Source organism: Cervus canadensis, chromosome 26, assembly GCF_019320065.1.
Source record: "Cervus canadensis isolate Bull #8, Minnesota chromosome 26, ASM1932006v1, whole genome shotgun sequence".
Taxonomy (NCBI): domain Eukaryota; kingdom Metazoa; phylum Chordata; class Mammalia; order Artiodactyla; family Cervidae; genus Cervus; species Cervus canadensis.
The window spans coordinates 5,449,325-5,455,610 of NC_057411.1; positions in this window are offsets into that span (position 1 = coordinate 5,449,325).

The window sequence follows — 6,286 nt, forward strand, 5'->3', positions numbered from 1 at the left end:
GAACTAAGATCCCACATACTGTGGAGCTACTAAGCATGCTTGCTGCAATTACTGAAGCCTCTGCTCCAGAGCCCTCACCCCATAGCTAGAGAACCTGCATGCCCCAACTAGAGAGAATCTGTGCAATGTATGCCACATCTAAGATCACTAGAAGCCAATTAATTAATTAAAAATAAATACTGTTGATCAACTATTCTGGTAAACTAGGATGCCTACATCAAGGCTCATGGCCAGGTGAGTTACCTCCAGCACCTGCTGAGGAAGTGGCCATCCCTGAAGGTTGAATGGGAGTGATTTGTGTCTGACCTGCTTTACTGCCTGAATTTCAGATTCTCCTGCTGTTCAAGATACTCTTACCTTCCTAAATCTGGCCATAGAATAGAGAAGGCAACAGAATAGAACTGAGGTAAAGTAGCCAGCCCACAAGTATGTACCAACACTTACTGTGTACCAAGTTAGGAATACAGTAAAGAACATGACAAGTAAGGGTACTAGCCTCATGGAATTCACAGTCTATAGCAGATACCAGGCTTTCAGTTTCCAGAAGTGAGCGTTGTTTACTTTTCAGAGAAACTTAAGCGTATGATCCTGTAGGCTCTGCATGAACAGGGCAGTGCTTCATTCATCACTGTATCCTCAGTGCTCAACACATGTAATAGATATCTGCAAATATGAACGGCATAATTGAGAGAATGATCAGATGTAAACTGGATACTTAACAAAAAACCTAAACCAGGTTTGAGGTATGCTCTAAGAATTGTTCAAGATCATCTGGACATTCAGTCTCGTTCCCTTTTTCAGAGTAATGAAGGAAAAAATTGAAATTCATTGTTAGCCAAGAGTCAAAACTTTGTTTCCTTTGTAGCGTGTGGGTTGTGTGTTTTGCCTGTTTGGGTGGAAGGAAGGAATTCAGGGAGGTTAGTGATTTTGTTGTCATTATTTTTTGAGGCTTTCTGGGCTGTTTTTTTCCTTCCTTTAATCACTAAATATGGACTGCGGGCTTCGCTGGTGGCTCAGCTGGTAAAGAACCTGCCTGCCAATGCAGGGGACGCAGGTTCAATCCCTGGTCTAGGAAGATCCCACACACCGTGAAGCAGCTGGGACCAGGAGCCACACCTGTTGAGCCTGTGCTCTATAGCCCGGGGGCTGCAACGAGATACTAGCCCCCGCTCGCCACAGACAGACAAAGGGCTGCACAGCCGTGAAGACCCAGCACAGCCAAAAATATGGAAATAAAATAAATAAATACACACCGTGCCAGGCACTGCCCAAGCGCAGAAGATAACACGATTAGTAAGACTGGCAAGTACCCCAGCAGCTTCTGTTTCAGAACTTTCCATGGATTGGTGGGCTGTTTTCTTCTACACTTACTTTGGGTGATTATAATCACTACATATCACTTTTATAATGAGAACATTTTTAAGAAGGTATAAAAAGAGTCTTCTTTAACAGGATGGATACAAATCTGAGTTTTCAGTACAACTAAGCATATTTGGGCAGCACTGCTTCCATTGCACAAAATGAAAAGACCAGGCACTAATTTACCACAGAGAATATGTAAGCACAGCTTTTCAGTCCCTTTCAACATTTTAAATTTGTTTATTTTCTAACCAAGTGATTCCAGTTTTTTTAATTTATCCTACAGAGTGCTTGCATAAATAAAAAAGGACATATATGTGTGCACCATTATCTGTGATGGTAGAAAATGAAAAGTAATTGAAATGTTCATCACTCGAGAATTGCATAAATAGGTCATTGTATGTCCATGTAATAGAATATAATACTGTTCTCTTTAAAATGAAGTAGATCTAAATGTACTGACTTGGGAAAACATCCATGATATATTGTTACAGGATCAGGTATAGGGCCAAAAATCAGCCTACTGGTTTTACTCTTTCCTTAAAGGTATAGTTTTGTATAATAACCAGCGTTTTCAAGTGTTCTGAGCGCCTTATGTGTATGATCTTATTTACTCTTCACAGCAGCCCTGTGAAGTAAGTACCGTTACTATTCTCACTCTACAGATGAGGAAACTGACTTAAATTTGTAACTTGCCTAATGAACACAGATACCTGACTTTGTGCTCATGTGCTAAGTCCCTCTGCTATATTCAGGAACCAATTACATAATTCTATTTTTAGCTTAGACTAGTTTCAGTTGGAATTTTCAACTTTCAATCAAGAGAATTCTCAGAAACAATCCAAATAGAGATCAACATAGACTGGATAAATTATGAGACAACAATATAATGGAATACTATGCAGCTCTTAAAAAGAAGGAACTGCATATATTGACATGAAAACATACATAAAGGAGAAAAGCAACTTCATAGAATACGTGTGTTTTATAACAACAGAAGTTTGTACAGAAAAGCACGGAAGTAGTGATAGTTCAGTGTCATAAAAACAGTACTTTCACAAAAACCCTTATAGTACCTGTTTATACATTTGAGTTTCTTTTTGAAATACCATTATTATCAGTTTTTTCCCTGAATATAAAAGTCTTCCATTATCATTGTTGTGGGAAATAATTGTTTAGTTTACTCAGGAGAGGAGAATGGGACTAAAACGGGGAAACTCTTTCACTTCACACACTTCTGAATTGTTTGAATTTATTAGCCGAGTTTGTATGATGACAACCCAACTCAAACTGCTATAAGCAAAAAAAATAAATAAAGTGTTGGAGGCAATATTGAATGAACAGCAGGCCAGCTCACAGAATCAAAGGAAAAGCTGACCAACCAAGTATAAGCCATGGCAAAGTAGACAACCGAGGTGCCCCAGGGACCCGAAGGCCTCAAACCCGAATGCTGAGCCCCACTGAGACTGTGGGCCTTTGGTCTCTGCCCGCCATGGCATGTTGGTCTCGTGCTCTCCCACCACAGTCTTGCTTTGTAGTGAGGGACCGCTGCTTCCAGCAGCTTCCAGTGACACAGACTGTCGATCCCACCACCTAAAAGGAAAAGGCTGTCCTCTGAGAAGGACTCTGAATGGTCAAAAACAGACTGCAGACCAACCTCTGTGACCAGGGTAGTGGGAATTACTACTGGTCATGATTGGTTTGATTTGAACTACGTGCTCACCCTTCAACCTATCACCAGGGACAGGATATGGGATTGACTAAGAAGGCAGTGGTTCCATTCAACCAGAAGTTGGGAGTGGACTGAAGAAGGACAGTTGGAGCTAGAAAAAAATGCCTTTTTTGGAGCAGAAGAAGGGAGAAATGCTGGGCAAGCCAAATGATTATGCTACATGAGCATAAATGGCCGCTAAACATTTTTTAAAGCTATTTTCGTCGTGTATATGTGTATTTAAGTGCCAAGAATGTGTTAAGAAGGATATTTTCTGAAACAGATTTATTATCATTAAAAATTGTAATAGTACAGATAAGCAATTATAGTTAACATCTACTGATTTTTTTCTTCTTGAATTTTCCCCTATTTTTCCTCTGGGAACATTGCACCCAATCTCTCATCTCAGCTGAACCAATCATATATCACCTTATTTCCTGTGACCACAATTGGGCCTAAATGGTGGGTGTGTGATCAACATGAACCAATCAGTGTCTTGGCCCAGAAAAGACTTTTTTTTTTTTTTTTTTTTAAGTAACAAGGCTGTGGGGCTGTGACTCCAGCACTCTTTTTCACCTGGAGTTGCTACAAAAGACTCATTTCCTGTCAGGTTAGGAAGTTGCTAGGATAGGATCTAGAGCTGCCAATTTTGCCTCCAACTCAGGGGGGTAAAGCTAGTCTATGAATGAAGTTGTTTATGCTGAAATAAGCAAAGATGAACATGAAGAGACAAGGAGTCTTAATGCATTAGAGTCCCTGGTACTAGGCACCCTCTGAGGCTAATGCCACCTCTACCCTCCAGCTTTTCTGCAAATATGACTAAATGGGACAATTTCTTCTTTACCTAAGGCTAGCTTGAGTTGGGATTCCTCCAATTTCAGCCATAAGACTCCTAATAATATAAATACAGATCAATAGAGAGGGCTAACTTATGGCACAATAATAAAATTCTATGCAGCTTTTAAAAGAACTACATATATTGGTGTTAAAAACCCAAATATAAGGAGAAAAGTAAGTTTACAGACAGGGTGAATTTCTGTATGTGTGTGATTTTATATGTACCCACATATGTAGGGAGACTATATTCCAAAAGGTTATTGGTCACCTCTGGAGACTGCTATGGGCAAGACTTTCATCTTTAAATATACTTCTGTGTATTTTTAGCTTTCCTAAAATTTTATACTTTTTTTTCTATTATACTTTTATAAAACTTTTAAGCCAAAAATAACTATAGACATAATGTAGTTGTGGCACATTTATGTTATACAACTTCCTACTTTATTGCCTCTATTCTATTAAAAACAAAGGTCTGGGTATTTGGAGACCAGGCTTCTAGGCCACAAAAAATACGTGTTTTGCATGTATTCTATAACCTTTGGCAAGTTGGCTTGCCTCTGTGGGCCTCAGTTTCGTCCTTCCTAAGAGGGGTACTTGAAGTAACAGTAGCTACTATTTCAGTAGTGTCCATGGACCAAGTGCTATGCTAAGCAGTTTCCTCACAGCAGCTCCATGAGTTGAGCATGATCCTTCTTTTCCAGATAAGAAACAGAAGCCCAAGTAAATACTGGAATCAGAATTCAAATTCATGTTAAGCCCACTCCCCAAAGCCATGTTCTTTTTTACTACATACTCTCCCAGCCACCTCCTGTCTCATGTCTCAATTTTCTGGCCCCAGAACTCAGTTAAACACAAGACTCAACTCAAAATCCTCTACCTGGACAACACTATCTTTCTAAATTAACTTTTGGTCACTTTTATTATTGCTACATCTGTATGTATGTTGCATCATACTTGAAGACAGGATGTCTCTACCTCAGCACTATTGTACAGGAGCCAGTGACCAGAACCGTCCCAAACAAAAAGAAGTGCAAGAGGGCAAAGTGACTGTCTGAGGAGGCCTTACTAATAGCTGAGAAAAGAAGAGGAGGGAAAGACAAAGAAGAAAGGGAAAGACATACCCAACTCAATGCAGAGTTCCAGAGAACAGCAAGGGAGAGAAGAAAGCCTTCTTAAGTGAAAAACGCAAAGAAACAGAGGAAAACAATGGAATGGGAAAGACTAGAGATTTCTTCAAGAAAATTGGAGATACCAAGGGGACATGTTATGCAAAGATGGGCTCAATAAAGGACAGAAATGGCAAGGACCTAACAGAAGCAGAAGAGATTAAGAAGAGGTAGCAAGTATGACAAGACCCACTGAAATGTTGTGAAGTAATTGGCCTCCAACTAATAAAAAATTTAAAAAAAATAATAATAATAAATAAATGCAAAAAAAAAAAAGAAGAGGTAGCAAGAATATACAGAAGAACTGTACCAAAAAAAAGGTGTTAATGACATGGATAACCATGATAGTGTGATCACTCACCTACAGCCAGACATCCTGGAGTGTTGAAATCAAGTGGGCCTTAGGAAGCATCATTACGAACAAAGCTAGTGGAGGTGATGGAATTCCAGTTGAGCTATTTCAAATCCTAAAAGATGATGCTGTGAAACTGCTGCACTCAATATGCCAGCAAATTTGGAAAATTCAGCAGTCACCACAGGACTGGAAAAGGTCAATCCTAAAAAAGGGCAATGCCAAAGAATGTTCAAACTACTGCAGAATTGCACTCATTTCACATGCTAGCAAGATCATGCTCAAAATCCTTCAAACTAGGCTTCAACAGTATGTGAACTGAGAATTTCCAGATGTTCAAGCTGGATTCAGAAAAGGCAGAGGAACCTGAGATCAAATCGCCAACACCCGCTGGATCATGGAAGAAGCAAGAGAATTTCAGAAAAACATCTACTTCTGCTCATTGACTACACTAAAGCCTTTGTGTGGGTCACAACAAACTGTGGAAAATTCTTCAAGAGATGGGACTACAGGACTATCTTACCTGCCTCCTGAGAAATCTGTATGCAGGTCAAGAAGCAACCGAACTGGACATGGAACAACTGAGTGGTTCCAAATTGGGAAAGGAGTACGTCAAGGCTGTATACTGTCACCTGGCTTATTTAACTTATATGCAAAGTACATCATGCAAAATACTGGACTGGATGAAACACAAGCTGGAATCAAGATTGCAGGGAGAAATACCAATAACCTCAGATATGCAGATGACACCACCCTTATGGCAGAAAGCGGAGAGGAACTAAGAGCCTCTTGATGAAGGTGAAAGAGGAGAGCGAAAAAGCTGGCTTAAATCTCAGCATTCAAAAAACTAAGATGATGGCA